Here is a 17653-nt window from a genome sequence, read left to right on the forward strand (position 1 = left end):
AATTCTAGGCTCAACCACTGCTTAGGAAGGGCACCCAGACCCAGTGATGGCCAGTCAAGCTTCTTAGGATGAGTAATGATACCATGATCATTGACATTTGGTTTAACTTCCTGACAGGTAGGTGTTCCTGTGGCAATGTCAAGAAAAAGATCATGCTAGAGTATATTACTTTGATATAGCCATATTACCAAAATTCAAATTTGGCCCATTTCCCCCTCCCTGCCCCAATTTTGCAATGTCTTATTTTGTCAGTAATTTAAATATTCACATTATTTTTTCATCTGTTTAAATAAACTGTAAATCTATCCTAGGTTTGTGTTAATAAGTCTACCCACATCTTTCCCATAAGAAAATGTGTTTGCAAAAAATAAGACAATATTCTTACATTTTCACAAGCAGAGCTGATATGTAAAATAGTTAAAAACTGATACAGTTGAACACCAGTGAGTCAGAATGGCTGTGGCCAGACCCATTCTGTACTATCAGAGTATCAAGGAGCAAGGAATTAGTGTTTATTGAGTACTTGCGAGTACTTTATGTGAGGTACATAAACCACTTTTTAAGCACATAAACTGCTCAAGGTATTAGTTCCAAAGATGAAGAAAATAAGGCTCCATAAGATGAAGTTTCCCAAAGTTCTCACAGATAGATAAGGGCCTGGCAGAGTGGGATTTGAATCCATGCTCTTTTAACAATTCCAATCATCTGCTTCATAGGCAGAAAAGAGCCAGGGAAAGGGAAATACCAGGGATCTCTGTGAGCTTGGGTCTCAGCCTCCACCCTGACCACACCAACTGTCAGACACTGGCTCTATCTTCTTAAGAATAGAAAGATGTCGGCCGGGTGCGCTGGCTCACACCTGTAATCACAGCACTTTGGGAGGGCGAGGCAGGTGGATCACGAGGTCAGGAGTTCGAGACCAGCCTGAACAACATGCTGAAACCCCTGTCTCTACTAAAAAAAAAAAAAAAAAAAAAATAGCCGGGCGTGGTGGCGCATGCCTGTAATCCCAGCTACTCAGGAGGCTGAGGCAGGAGAATTGCTTGAACCTGAGAGGCGGAGGTTGTAGTGAGCAGAGATCGAGCCACTGCACTCCAGCCTGGGTGACAGAGGGAGACCCAGTCTCAAAAAAAAAAAAAAAGAATAAAAAGATGTCAAGATGTCAAGCCCAATGAGAAGCTTTGGATTTCAGATGGGGAGACCTCCTTGCTCACAGCCTCTCCCTGAGGTATTCTGCAGACCTAGTAATTCCTTGAGTTCTGCCTTAGGAAGAAGATCTTACCGTTTCCCATCTCCACACAAACCAATAAAAGCTTCCCAGCTGTTCAATGCAGCAACATTAGGGCAATGATTCTCAAACTGAATCATGCAGCAGAATCCCCTGGAAGGCTCCTGAAAACACAGGTTGCTGGGCTTCATCCAGAATTTCTGATAAGGTAGGTCTGAGAATTTGCATTTCAAATAAGTTATCAGGTGATCCTAATACTGCTGTCCAAGAACAACACTTTAAAATCACTCTTTTGAACTAGATATTAAGCTCTGATTTACCCCAAGTAAATGCTTTTCATGCTATAAAGATTTCATGATTTTATCTCCTTTTATCTTTTCTCATAGGAAAATTGGAAACAAAATTTTAATAAAGCAACCTAACAGCTATATGACTCTCTAAAGTTTGTCTAGATAACTCTACCACTCAAAGGTCATAATAATAGCCCCAGTGAGACTCGGCCTTACAATCAGCTGGCCCTCTGACCTTTATGTACTGCCCTAAGGGTCACAGCATCACTCTACCTCCATTGTAGAAGAAGAACGATAGATCCAGCTTCAAAGAAGTTCCAGAACAAATCTTAATATCTTAGTGGTGGAATGAACCTCAACAATCTAATCCACCCACCTCTTTCACCTCTGCAACCTCCTAGCCCTCCCCTCCATACCTTAATTTGAAAAGAAGACTCGAGATAAAATCGCTTACCCAAAATCATGAAGTTAATGGCACGTATGGCAGACGTACCTACCAGCAGCAATAGCTCAACTTAAGCATACCCTGAGAATGACCCTACGGTCTAAAAACAATGTGTGCTCAGAGCTGCGAGGTAAGGAATTCAAAAGTGACCAATCCAGAGATTAATTCATTATGTATGAGGAACATATGAACCCCCAGCCCATCCCATGGAATGCAGGCCATACAGGGTATTCAGGCTGTTTGTTTTGGGTTAAATGAATGTTGTTAGGTAGGAGTTCCTAAGGAGAGGGTGCCAAGTGAGAATTCTGTATAAACAGCGTGCTTTCTACACATGGTAGTGGTTCTGCTGTCCAACCTACTGCCACTGGACTACCCTGTATGTAAGTTCCCTCAATAAACTCCGTGTCTCATTTGCTGGCTCTGGGTCCCTTCTTCAGCTTCTTGAACATGGTACCATCCTTACTGAAGTCAATAGGGGCCTGGCGTGACACGGCAACTCATATGGTTTGGCTGTGTCCCCTCCGTCCCCAGCAAATCTCACCATGAATTGTAATCCCCATAACCCCTATGTGTCAAGGGCAGGAGCAGGTGGAAGTAATTGGATCATGGGGGCAGTTTCCCCCATGCTGTTCTCATGATAGTGAGTGAGTCCCGTGAGATCTGATGGCATTTCCCCTGCTTGTGCTCATTCCATCCTGCCGCCTTGTGAAGAAGGTGCCTGCTTCTCCTTTGCTTTCCGCCAAGATTGTAAGTTTTCTGAGGCCTCCCCAGCAATGCAGAACTGTGAGTCAAGTGCTGGGATTACAGTAAATTCTATTTAATTTTCTAAAACTATCTGCATTTATTATTTTGACTAAAACATAAATATTGCCCCCACCATAACTAGAGACCACTCAATGGTACCATAGCTAATCTGATGAGATTAAATAAAATTTTGGTGACTAATTAAAAACAGGATTATCCTAGATTATCCAAATAGGCCCATCATAACCAACAAGGTCCTTAAAAGACTCATGAAGTAAACCTAACAACACCATAAGTGTGACATTTTGGGATGAGGGAGAAATGTCAAGAGGCATTTTAGGCAACTTTCTATGTGATGTGTGCTATGTAAAACTTAGTCTGGCCAGGCACAGTGGCTCATGCCTGTAATCCCAGCACTTTGGGAGGCCGAGGTGGGCAGATCACCTGAGGTTGGGAGTTCAAGACCAGCCTGACCAACATGGAAAAAACCTGTCTCTACTAAAAATACAAAAATTAGCCGGGCGTGGTGGTGCATGCCTGTAATCCCAGCTACTCAATAGGGCTGAGGCAGAAGAATCGCTTGAACCCGGGAGGCAGAGGTTGTGGTGAGCCAAGATTGCACCATTGCACTCCAGCCTGGGCAACAAGAGTGAAACTCCATCTCAAAAAAAAAAAAAAAAAAATTACCCAGCTTTGTGCTCGCTTCACCAGCACATTATACTAAAATTGGAACAATACAGAGAAGATTAGCATGGCCCCTGGGCAAGGATGACACGCAAATTTGAGAAGCCTTTCATATTTTTATGAACAGAAAGGAACAGCATCAACATCAACAAAAAGGATGTCCACACAAAAACCCCATCTGAAGGTCACCAGCATCAAAGACCAAAGGTAGATAAATCCACAAAGATGAGAAAAAACCAGCGCAAAAAGGCTGAAAATTCCAAAAACCAGAATGCCTCTTCTCCTCCAAAGGATCACAACTCCTCGCCAGCAAGGGGAAAAAAACGGGACGCAGACTGAGTTTGATGAATTAACAGAAGTAGGCTTCAGAAGGTGGGTAATAAAAAAACTCCTCCAAGGCATCATGCTACCTGACTTCAAACTATACTACAAGGCTACAGTAACCAAAAGAGCATGGTACTGGTACCAAAACAGAGATATAGACCAATGGAACAGAACAGAGCCCTCAGAAATAATGCCACATATCTACAACTAACTGATCTTTGACAAACCTGACAAAAACAAGCAATGGGGAAAGTATTCCCTATTTAACAAATGGTGCTGGGAAAACTGGCTAGCCAGTAGAAAGCTGAAACTGGATCCCTTCCTTACACCTTACACAAAAATTAATTCAAGGTGGATTAAAGACTTACATGTTAGACCTAAAATCATAAAAACTGTAGAAGAAAATCTAGGCAATACCATTCAGGACATAGGCATGGGCAAGGACTTCATGTCTAAAACACCAAAAGCAATGGCAACAAAAGCCAGAATTGACAAATGGGATCTAATTAAACTCAAGAGCTTCTGCACCACAAAAGAAACCACCATCAGAGTGAACAGGCAACCTACAGAACGGGAGAAAATTTTCACAACCTACTCAACTGACAAAGGGCTAATATCCAGAATCTACAATGAACTCCAACAAATTTACAAGAAAAAAACAACCCCATCAAAAAGTGGGCAAAGGATATGAACAGACACTTCTCAAAAGAAGACATTTATGCAGCCAAAAGACACATGAAAAAATGGTCATCATCACTGGCCATCAGAGAAATGCAAATCAAAACCACAATGAGATACCATCTCACACCAGTTAGAATGGTGATCATTAAAAAGTCAGGAAACAACAGGTGCTGGAGAAGATGTGGAGAAATAGGAACACTTTTACACTGTTTGTGGGACGTAAACTAGTTCAACCGTTGTGGAAGTCAGTGTGGCGATTCCTCAGGGATCTAGAACTAGAAATACCATTTGACCGAGCCATCCCATTTACTGGGTATATACCCAAAGGATTATAAATCGTGCTGCTATAAAGACACATGCACACGTATGTTTATTGCGGCACTATTCACAATAGCAAAGACTTGGAACCAACCCAAATGTCCAACAATGATAGACTGGATTAAGAAAATGTGGCACATATACACCATGGAATACTATGCAGCCATAAGAAATGATGACTTCATGTCCTTTGTAGGGACATGGATGAAGCTGGAAACCATCATTCTCAGCAAACTATCGCAAGGACAAAAAATCCAAACACCGCATGTTTTCACTCATAGGTGGGAATTGAACAATGAGAACACATGGACACAGGAAGGGGAACATCATACACTGGGGACTGTTGTGGGGTGGGAGCACGGGGGAGGGATAGCATTAGGAGATATACCTAATGCTAAATGACGAGTTAATGGCTGCAGCACACCAACATGGCACATGTATACATATGTAACAAACCTGCACATTGGGCACATGTACCCTACAACTTAAAGTATAAAAAAAAAAAAACAAAAAAAAACCCTCCAAGCTAAAGGAACATGGTCTAACCCAATGCAAGGAAGCTAAGAACTTTGAAAAAAGGTTAGAGGAATTGCTAACTAGAATAACCAGTTTAGAGAAGAAAATAAATGACCTGAAGGAGCTGAAAAACACAGCAAGAGCACTTCGTGAAACATACACAAGTATCAATAGCCAAATCCATCAAGCAGAAGAAAGGATATCAGAGATTGAAGATCAAATTAATTAAGTAAAGCATGAAGACAAGACTAGAGAAAAAAGAATGAAAAGGAACAAACAAAACCTTCAAGAAATATGGTACTACGTGAAAAGATCAAACCTACGTTTGATTGGTGTACCTGAAAGTGACGGGGAGAATGCAACCAAGTTGGAAATCACTCTTCAGGATATTTTCCAGGAGAACTTCCCCAACCTAGCAAGACAGGCCAACATTCAAATTCAGGAAATATAGAGAACACCACAAAGATATTCCTTGAGAAGAGCAACTCGAAGACCCATAATTGTCAGATTCACCAAGGTTGAAATGAAGGAAAAAATGTTAAGGGCAGCCAGAGAGAAAGGTCGGGTTAAACCCAAAGGGAAGCCTATCAGACTAACAGTGGATCTCTCTGCAGAAACCCTACAAGCCAGAAGAGAGTGGAGGCCAATAGCCAACATTCTTAAAGGAAGGAATTTTCAACCTAGAATTTCATATCCAGCCAAACTAAGCTTCATAAGTGAAGGAGAAATAAAATCCTTTACAGACAAGCAAATGCTCAGAGATTTTGTCACCACCAGGCCTGCCTTACAAAAGCTCCTGAAGGAAGCACTAAACATGGAATGGAAAAACTGGTACCAGCCACTGCAAAAACATAAAAAATTGTAAAGATCATCAACACTATGAAGAAGCTGGATCAACTAATGAGCAAAATAACCAGCTAGTATCATAAGGACAGGATCAAATTCATACATACAATATTAACTTTAAATGTAAATTGGCTAAATCCCCCAATTAAAAGACACAGACTGGCAAATTGGATAAAGTATCAAGACCCATTGGTGTGCTGTATTCAGGAGACCCATCTCACATTCAAAGACACACATAGGCTCAAAATAAAGGGATGGAGGAATATTTACCAAGCAAATGGAAACGGGAAAAAAAAAAAGCTGTGGTTGCAATCCTAGTCTCTGATAAAACAGACTTTAAACCAACCAAGATCAGAAAAGACAAATAAGGGCATTGCATAATGGTAAAGGGATCAATGCAACCAGAAGAGCTAAATATCCTAAATATATATGCACCCAATACAGATGCACCCAGATTCATAAAGTAAGTTCTTGCAGACCTACAAAGAGACTTGGACTCCCACACAATAATAGTGGGAGACTTTAACACCCCACTGTCAATATTAGACAGATAAATGAGACAGAAAATTAACAGGGATATTCAGGACTTGAACTCAGCTCTGGACCAAATGGACCTAATAGACATCTACAGAACTCTCCACCCTAAATCAACAGAATATACATTCTTCTCAGAACCACACTGCACTTATTCTAAAATTGACAACATAATTGGAAGCAAAACTCTCCTCAGCAAATGCAAAAGAACAGAAATCATAACAAACAGTCTCTCAGAGCACAGTGCAACCAAATTAGAACTCAGGATTAAGAAACTCACTCAAAACCACACAACTACATGGAAACTGAACAACCTGCTCCCGAATGACTACTGGGTAAATAACGAAATGAAGGCAGAAATGAAGAAGTTATTTGAAACCAATGAGAGCAAAGACACAATGTACCAGAATTTCTGTGACACAGCTAAAGCAGTGTTTAGAGGGAAATGTATAGCACTAAATGCCCACAGGAGAAAATGGGAAAGATCTAAAATCAACATCATAACATCACAACTAAAAGAACTAGAGAAGCAAGAGCAAACAAATTCAAAAGCTAGCAGAAGACAAGAAATAACTAAGATCAGAGAAGAACTGAAGGAGATAGAGACACAAAAAAACCTTCAAAAAATTAGTCAATCCAGGAGCTGGTTTTTTGAAAAGACTAACAAAATAGACCACTAGCCAGACTAATAAAGAAGAAAAGAGAGAAGAATCGAATAGACACAATAAAAAAATGATAAAAGGGATATCACCACTGATCCCACAGAAATACAAACTACCATCAGAGAATACTATATGCGCCTCTACGCAACTAAACTAGAAAATCTAGAAGAAATAGGTAAATTTCTGGACACATACACCCTCCCAAGACTAAACCAGGAAGAAGTTGAATCCCTGAAAAGACCAACAACAAGTTCTGAAATTGAGGCAGTAATTAATAGCCTACCAACCAAAAAAAGCCCAGGACCAGACGGATTCCCAGCCGAATTCTACCAGCGGTACAAAGAGGAGCTGGTACCATTCCTTCTGAAACTATTCCAAACAACAGAAAAAGAGGGACTCCTCCTTAGCTCATTTTATGAGGCCAGCATCATCCTGATACCAAAACCTAGCAGGGACACAGCCAAAAAAGAAAATTTCAGGCCAATATGCCTGATGAACATCGATGCAAAAATCCTCAATAAAAACAGAATCCAGCAGCACATCAAAAAGCTTTTCCACCATAATCAAGTCAGATTCATCCCTGGGATGCAAGGCTGGTTCAACATACACAAATCAATAAATGTAATCCATCACATAAACAGAACCAATGACAAAAAAACAGATGATTATCTCAATAGATGCAGAAAAGGCCTTCGATAAAATTCAACACCCCTTCATGCTAAACACTCTCAATAAACTAGGTATTGATGGAACATATCTCAAAATAATAAGAGCTATTTAGGATATCATACTGAATGAGCAAAAGCTGGAAGCATTCCCTTCGAAAACCGGCACAAGACAAGGATGCCCTCTCTCACCACCCCTATTCAACATAGTATTGGAAGTTCTGGCCAAGGCAATCAGGCAAGAGAAAGAAATAAAGAGTATTCAAATAGGAAGAGAGGTAGTCAAATTGTCTCTGTTTGCAGATGACATGATTGTATATTTAGAAAATGCCATCGTCTCAGCCCAAATACTCCTTAAGCTATAAGCAACTTCAGCAAAATCTCAGGATACAAAATCCATGTGCCAAAATAACAAACATTCCTATACACCAATAATATACAAACAGAGAGCCAAATCATGAGTGAACTCCCATTCACAATTGCTACAAAGAGAATAAAATACCTAGGAATACAACTTACAAGGGACGTGAAAGACCTCTTCAAGGAGAACTACAAACCACTGCTTAAGGAAATAAGAGAGGACACAAACAAATGGAAAAACATTCCATGCTCATGGATAGGAAGAATCAATATCGTGAAAATGGCCATACTGCCAAAATGAATTTATAGATTCAATGCTATCCCCATCAAGCTACCATTGACTTTCTTCACAGAATTAGAAAAACTACTTTAAATTTCATATGGAACCAAAAAAGAGCCCATATAGCCAAGACAATCCTAAGCAAAAGGAACAAAGCTGGAGGCATCACACTACCTGACTTCAAACTATACTATAAGGCTGCAGTAACCAAAACAGCATGGTACTGGTACCAAAACAGATATATAGACCAATGGAACAGAAAAGAGGTCTCAGAAATAACGCCACACATCTACAACCATCTGATCTTTGACAAACCTGACAAAAACAAGGAATGGGGAAGGATTCCCTATTTAATAAATGGTGTTGGGAAAACTGGCTAGCTATATGCAGAAAACTGGAACTGGACCCCTTCCTTACACCTTACACAAAAATTAACTCAAGATGGATTAAAGACTTAAACCTAAGACCTAAAACCATAAAAACCCTAGAAGAAAACCTAGGCAATACCATTCAGGACATAGGCATGGGCAAAGACTTCATGACTAAAACACAAAAAGCAATGACAAAAGAAGCCAAGATTGACAAATGGGATCTGATTAAACTAAAGAGCTTCTGCAGAGCAAAAGAAACCATCATCAGAGTGAACAAGCAACGTACCGAATGGGAGAAAATTTTTGCAATCTATCCATCTGACAAAGGGCTAATATCCAGAATCTACAAGGAACTTAAACAAATTTACAAGAAAAAAAAAACTCCATCAAAAAGTGGGCGAAAGATATGAACAGACACTTCTCAAAAGAAGAAATTTATGTGGCCAGCAAACATATGAAGAAAAGCTCATCATCACTGGTCGTTATAGAAATGCAACTCAAAATCACAATGAGATACCATCTCACACCAGTTAGAATGGCGATTATTAAAAAGTCAGGAAACAACAGATGCTGGAGAGGATGTGGAGAAACAGGAGTGCTTTTACACTGTAGGTGGGAGTGTAAATTAGTTCAACCATTGTTGAAGACAGTGTGGCAATTCCTCAAGGATCTAGAACCAGAAATACCATGTGACCCAGCAGTCCCATTATTGGGTATATACCCAAAGGATTATAAATCATTCTACTATGAAGACACAAGCACATGTATGTTTATTGCAGCACTATTCACAATAACAAAGACTTGGAACCAACCCAAATGCCAATCAATGATAGAATGGATAAAGAAAATGTGGCACATACACACCATGGAATACTATGCAGCCATAAAAAAGGATGACTTCATGTCCTTTGCAGGAACATAGATGAAGCTGGAAACCTTTATTCTCAGCAAACTAACACAGGAACAGAAAACCAAACACCACATGTTCTCACTCATAAGTGGGAGTTGAACAATGAGAACACATGGACACAGGGAGGGGAACATCACACACTGGGGCCTTTTGAGTGGGGTGGAGGGCTAGGGGAGGGATAGCATTAGGAGAAATACCTAATGCAGATGACGAGTTGATGGGTGCAGCAAACCACCATGACACGTGTATATCTATGTAACAAACCTGCACGTTCTGCATATGTATCCCAGAACTTAAAGTATAATAAAATAACTTACATTTTATTTAATTCTTTACTAAAAAAAATCAAGTCCATATAAAACAAAAAAAAGAAAAAGAAAATAAAAACAAAAATTACCCAGCTTTGGGTATTTCTTCATAGCAGTGTAAAAATGAACTAATACAGTAGTTAAGTGTGTTTGCTAGTTTGATCTATTTACACAATTCTCCTTCTCTATTGGTATTGTGTGTTTTTCTTATACACCTGGAAATGGAAAATGCCTATAGAAATGTATCTGATAATTAACATAATGGTATTCAGTTTATGTAATACCTTAAAATAATCTAGACTTTTCAAGCAGTCCAAAAGGTTTTCAGGGTCTGGAAGGGGAAGTGTGGGGCACATCCAAGAACCCACACTGTAGGCTCTCCCCATGTCAGTTGAAACCCCGATGATTCTGAATTTCTGTCTAATCTCCCTTTGACAAGATATAATTACGGATAATTCCTAAAACACCCTTTCTATCATCTTACTCTAGAATAGACCTACATGTTTTGCCACATCTTTTGTATTATCATACCTTTTAAAGCCTTATTTTATTGCTCATTTCTCCTTATGGTAACAGAGGAGCAACCAAGTAGCATACAGGTCATTCCAACATGGGTTTTATGCCTCAGTTATAATGTAGACACCTAAACAACTCATTGTGACCAAGGCCTAATTAGAAACTAGCCTTAAAATGATCCCTCACAAGACTATAAATCCAACAGAACAATCAAAAGGGCTGGGCATGGTGGCTCACGCCTGTAATCCCAGCACTTTGGGAGGCCAAGGCAGGCGGATTACTTGAGGTCCAGAGTTCAAGACCAGCCTGGCTAACATGGTGAAGCTCCATCTCCATAAAAATACAAAAATTAGCGGGGCGTGGTGGCATGCACCTGTAATCCCAGCTTCTTGGGAGACTGAGGCAGGAGAATCACTTGAACCCAGGAGGCAGAGGTTGCAGTGAGCTGAGATTGCACCACTGCACTCCAGCCTGGGCAACAGACCAAGCCTCCATCTCAAAAAAAAAAAAAAAAAAAAAAAAGCAATAACCAGGTTAATCCTCATTCATCTATGATTTGTTAAATGTGAGTCATACATCTTACATTTAATCTGGAAGGCTAATCAGTCTCTTTCATTGATATATAAACAATGATAAAACTAACCTGCCAACCTGCCAACCACATAAAGTATTAAATCCAATGCATTTTTTTAAATCTAAACTTTTGTCCTCAGTCTTGAAGAATAAATGCTAATCAGAATGTCAGAAGTGCCTATTGAAAGATTTTTAGGGGTAAAGTGAGACATTTCAAAATAAATTAGCCAATGTAAAGGACCTACATCTTAAGATGGATCCTCCTAGTGCTCACAGAAACCTCCCTGGGAATAGCTTTAGTACTACTATATCACTAATCAACAAATTGGCCCCACCTGGGAATCCTGACCTGCTGCTCCTCTTGCTAACCCAAGAACACTAACCATCCTATGCAATTTTTCCTCCAAGATATTTTCTAATTGAGGCCCTGATCCTCAAGGTGGCTCTCAGCTATCCATCTCACTCTTCCCATCACTGGGTAATAACTTTACCTCTGGCTAATAATCTTTCAATCTTTCTGTCCATTCTTCCATCACAAGGAACTGAATTATTATAATTTAACTCAGGCCAGAAAAGTGGGATCCACTCAATGCTAATATCCTTAGTAACTCAATAGTTAATTTAGTAGCTAGAGAATTTCCTAATTATAAGTCTCAAAAGGTGAATGCAGACATCTTGACTTTTTCTTGGGGTATATTTACTCATATTTCACAGATACAAGATAATAATTCTTAAAATGTAGCTGTATGAGAAGGCAAATACAAATATTTTATTCTTCCTCTGTATTTTATTATCTCTCTGAAATCTACTCCTTAGAAATCCATTTTTCCTTATTAAAATTTTGGCTCCTTTTTTTCATGTGATTACTCACTCATTTGGAAACAGAAAGAGTTGAAATTAAGTCAGCTCCAGAGGGTTATGCTTTGAATTTGGTAGCCTGTATATTAACAGCAAATACTTATATATTTAGGTTGGTGCAAAAGTAATTGTGGTAAAAGTAATGAGAAAAAAAACGCAATTACTTTTGCACCGACCTAATAGCATTACTATGATTTATTATGTACCAGGCCCTGTTAAAGCTTATATTTAATCACCACAACTCTAAAACATAGTACCATTATTATTATTCCCATTTTGTGAATGAGGACACTAGGCTGCAGAATAATTTTCCCAAGATCCCATGACTTAATAAGAGGTCATGTCAGGATTAAAATCCAGACAATCTGGCTGCAAATTCTGCGCTCCCCGTCACAACACTGCATTTCCTCTGCATGGAAATTTACTCCTTCAGTCTTAACCCAGTGCCCACTAGAAAAAGTCTGGCATGCTTTAGTATAAGTGCCTCACCTACTAAATTGCTGCCAATCCCTCAGATATCTTTTTTTATAACAGCTGCATTGAGACAGAATTTGATTTCCATAAAGTTTACCCTTTTAAAGTATATGATTCAGTGGTTCTTTGTTTATTCACATAGTTGTATAATCATCACCACATACAATTTCAGAACATTTTTATCATCCCCAAAATGAAACCTCATACCCATTAGCAGTCACTCCCATTTCTCCCCCGTACCTCCAGCCCTAGACAGCCATTTATCTATCTCTATGGACTTGCCTATTCTGGACATATATATATGCCTATTTATATGAAGAGACCCATACAATTTGTTGTCTTTGTAAATAGCTTCTTTCACTTTACATAATGCTTTTAGGTTCATCTATGTTGTAGCATATATCGGTACTTAATTTCTTTCTATTGCTAAATAAATTCTACTGAATGGATATATCTCATTTTGCTTATCCATTTATCAATTGATAGACATTTGGTTTGTTTCTACCTTTATGGCTATTATGAATAATGCTGGCATGAACATTTGTGTACAAGTTTTTGCATTAATATATACTTTCATTTCTCTTGGGTATATACCTAGGAGTGAAATTGCTGGATCACATGTTGACCCTATTTTAACATTTTTAGGAACTCTCAAACTGTTTTCAAGGTGATTGTGCCATTTTGTAGTCCTACTAGCAAAATATAAAAGTTCCAATTTCTCCACATCCTTGTCAACACTTATAGATACAACATTTATATAATCTTTTTTTTATTATAGCCATTCTAGTGGGTGTAAAGTGGCATTTCATTGTGCTTTTGATTTGCAGTTTCTTAATGACGGATGATGTTGAATATTTTTTCAAATGCTCATTGGCTATTTGTACAACTTCCTTGGGGAAATTGCTATTCAAATCCTTTGCCACTTTTTCTTCTTTTTGGTCTGTGTTATTGCTAATACCTTTGCCACTTTTTAATTGAGTTACTTGTCTTGTTTTTGAGTTTTAAGAGTTCTTTATATATTCCACATACAAGTCCCTTATTAGATATATGATTAGAAAATATATTTTATCATTTTATGGGTTGTCTTTTCATTTTATTAATGGTATCTTTTGAAGCACAAAAGTTTTTAATATGGGTGAAGTCCAATTTATCTTTTTTTCTTTTTTCTCTTGTGCTTTTAGTGTCATATCTAAGAAGCCAAGGTCACAAAGATTGGCTCCTTTGTTTTCTTCTAAGAATTTTTAATAGTTTCAGCTCTTATCTTTAGGTCTATAATCCATTTTGGGTGAGTTTTTATGCATGATGTAAGGAAGTGATTCCACTTCATTCTTTTACATGCTACTGTCTAGTTGTCTCAGCACTTACTTGTTCGAATATTGTTTCCCTTATTTCATTGTCTTGGCACCATTGTCAAAAATCAGTTTACAGGCCAGAAATGGTGCCTCACACCTGTAATCCATGCATTTTGGGAGGCTGAAGCAGGCTGATCGATTGAGTCCAGGAGTTCAAGACCAGCCTAGACAACATGGTGAAACCCTGTCTCTACAAAAAATACATAGAAATTAGCTAGGCATGGTGATGCGTGCCTGTAGTCCCAGCTACTTAGGGGGCTGAGGTTGGAGGATTGCTTGAGCCCGGGAGGTGGAGGTTGCAAGGAGCCAATATCATGCCACTGCACTCCAGCCTGGGGACACAGAGGGACCCTGTGTCAAAAAAAAAAATCAGTTGAACGTATTTTTGGACTTTCAATTCCATTCCATTAATTCCCTAAATATCTTAATTCAATCTGATGATAATTCGTAAAGACCTTAACACCAGGATAGGTTTGATCTTAGTAAATGTGTCTTGCAAAGCCTGTCACCCTTGAGCAATCTCTCAGGAAAGGAAAGGAAAGATAGGAAGATTGCAATTTCCAAATTCTACCTTGAACATATGACTGATATGAGATCAATGCAATATTATTAACTGAATGTAACAATAAATAATTTCTTGAGCCTAAAGGAAAAATATCTGGTCAAACTGTTTAATTACTACATTATGATGTTATGGAATACGTCTAGGAGAGGATTATATCTTCCATCTTTAAATAAAAATCTGCTTTTACTTATTTCCTTCATAAGAGATAGTTTCCAAGGCTCTCTAGAAAATTATATCCATGACTATAATTTATAATAAATATTTGTTTTGATCCTCAATCTTGGCTGTCAGTCTGATTATTACAATGTTGAGTTTGACAGAATAAAGACAGTAAGGACAAGTGAGAGTCTCAATTCTTTAATTGACTTGATGAGTCTTAGAATTTGATAGGACTTTGCACATAGGTCTTCTGAGAAACCTCCCCCTTCCCCCACAGTAACATGTCATGTAAAAGACAGAATAATAGGAGAGATTCCCAGAGAGAAAATCAGGAAAGAACGTTACCTGGAGTGACATCACTCAATTATTCTTTCTGAGGTGGAAAGAGAGATGGGGACAGAACATCAACCATCCTTTCTCTTGGCCTGATAAAGATAGAACCTGGCAAAGCTTTGAAAATAACACCCACATGAAGGTAAGTTAAGGCCATACAGATTCTTTCAAAGTGACTGTGCCATTTTGTAGTCCTACTAGCAACATATAAAAGTTCCAACTTCTCCACATCCTTGTCAACACTTAAAGATACAACATTTATATAGTCTTTTTTATTATAGCCATCCTAGTGGGTGTATACTGGGATTTCATTGTGCTTTTGATTTGCATTTCTTTTGCACTTTGAAGGCCATACACAATTCCTTTTTTTTTTCCTTTCTTTCTTTCCTTTTTTTTTTAAGATGGAGTCTCACTTTGTCACCCAGGCTGGAGTGCAATGGCACAATCTCGGCTCACTGCAACCTCCGCCTCCTAGGTTCAAGCAATTCTCCTGCCCTAGCCTTCTGAGTAACTGTGATTACAGGTGCACGCCACCACACCCAGCTGATTTTTGTATTTTTAGGAGAGACGGAGTTTCACCATGTTGGCCAGCTGATCTCAAACTCCTGACCTCACGTGATCCACCCCCTCCACCTCCCAAAGTGCTGGGATTACAGGCATGAGCCACTGCACCCAGCCTGTAGTACACAATTTCTATAAATTCTTCATCTTTTGATAGAAGTTCCAATGTTGACATATCACTAGTAATTGCCAAACAAAAACAATTTGAATTTTTTATATATTTTGCAAGAGTAAGAAATAGCATTTCTTTTTTTAGATTTTCTTTTTTCCAGTTTTGAAACTAGAACAAATTTAATTTGTAAGTAAAATATAATCTGCTTTGAATGAAAACATTCAAAGGTCTCCCAAGAGGGCATTGGAGTGGAACATCCACTGGAGTCCATTTATACTGTTTTGTTTTAATGTTTCTGATGATGATAATCATGGTGATTAACACAATGAAAATACAGCTATTAAGGTCTAGAATACTGTGTCTAGTAGGACCAAACTGGACAGGATACAGAAGAAACTATGAAGCCTCTTTGGGGAAGGAAGTGGAATATAATATCTGAGGAAGGTTTAAAATAATATTGTTATTCTGAAAAAGATAATTCACCCAATTCATTCATTGAACATTTATTGCTCACCTTCTAATTACCAGACAATTTTAGGTTGCTGAGATAATGCAATAAACAAAGCAGGGTCTGGGCCATCATAAAACTTAAACTCTAATAAGTTTACTTTACAAGATGGAAAGAACTATAAACAGGTCGGTCCTATATCTTAACTGAGGGAAAACTAAGTTACGACGTTGTTTATGTTACAGTGGAGAAGATTTACACCAGATTTGAAGAATGTTCTAGTGTAGAGGTTGGCAAATTTCTGAACTTGATTTTTTAAAAATTAAGTTATGTAGAATGAGAGAACACTTTTCTCTTCAAAGGGTTTAGACGACACCACCCTGTGAGAGCCAGGCCATATATATCAGTTTTCTTCAGAAAGGCCATAAACCTAATGTGCAAGGAGGGAGGTTGGGAGACAGGGCTTTAGAAGAACTGGCAGGTGGAATACAACTAATTGGGCATTTCTGATAGTGCCTATAAACTGCTTTTGAAAAACTGCTTACATTTCACCAACATATGTCAATGTTGGCATATATTTATTTAGTCATTTTTCATTTAGTAAGAGCCTAAATGTGTATATTTGAAATAATTATTTGTCCTGCAGGTGACACATTTGATGTTTCATTTCACCGAGTTACAGGTCCATATTTTCATTTTATTTTTGTTTCTCATCTCACATTATCCATGAACACGCATTTTGCAGAAAATTACATTTTCCTTTTCTAGGTATAAACAATTTTTAACTGCAAGTAACTGTAAAACCACTATTGCCAGGTTTGCATAGGCTTCAAGGAACTCTCTGTCACTTGGTGCCACATCAACGATTGGTGCTACCTAGTGTTAAAAATATCATTTCTGGTGGAAGGTTTGGTGGGGAACTCTACAGTGCTTTACACCTGCTGTGCATTTTGTTTTCGAGCCTGTTTTTCTCTGAAGAATGGGGTAAAGCCAACAACAGGCTAAAATTTTCCCTAAAGTATTTAAGAAGAACCAAACAGAAGGCTGGAAAATTATAACACTTAATTCACAGTAAGACTATGACAAAGGAACTAAAAGCAGTCAAGAAACGACTTTACATAGAAAAGGGTTTGGTCACATGCAGAAAATAAAAAATTATGCAAATAGACTGCCAATCAATTGCTTCTATCTAGCTATGACCAGCTCCAGGTTCTGTTTATAAATGAATTTATTCTACCTTTTTAATAAATGTAATGTTCCTTAGGTATTCACACATTCCATGTTTCAACCTAAATGCAAATTTACTTTTTCTTTCCTGAATACAGAGAATGACGATTTGTTTCATTTCACATATAGATCTAAAAATATATAAATTACATATTTTCTTTGCTCTGGTAAGTGGGTGTAACCAATATTACTATATATCACTATGATTACTATGTATGATTGAAATAAATTATTAAGAAAAAGGGCAGAGAAAAATGTTTGATGGCTTCCCATGATCAATACAGTATGAACCTCCAAGACAGAGAAAGA

The 17653-nt window shown here is 38.3% G+C and overlaps 1 non-coding gene across 1 annotated transcript; it reads left to right on the forward strand.

Annotated features, from left to right (window-relative positions):
• Positions 1-3401: 3401 nt before the first annotated feature.
• Positions 3402-3510, forward strand: LOC112132543 (U6 spliceosomal RNA). Its single transcript, XR_002914291.1, has one exon. It is a non-coding gene; the product is annotated as a U6 spliceosomal RNA (small nuclear RNA).
• Positions 3511-17653: the final 14143 nt, after the last annotated feature.

The sequence above is a fragment of the Pongo abelii genome, chromosome 11 (assembly GCF_028885655.2).
Source record: "Pongo abelii isolate AG06213 chromosome 11, NHGRI_mPonAbe1-v2.0_pri, whole genome shotgun sequence".
NCBI classification, from domain to species: Eukaryota; Metazoa; Chordata; class Mammalia; order Primates; family Hominidae; genus Pongo; species Pongo abelii.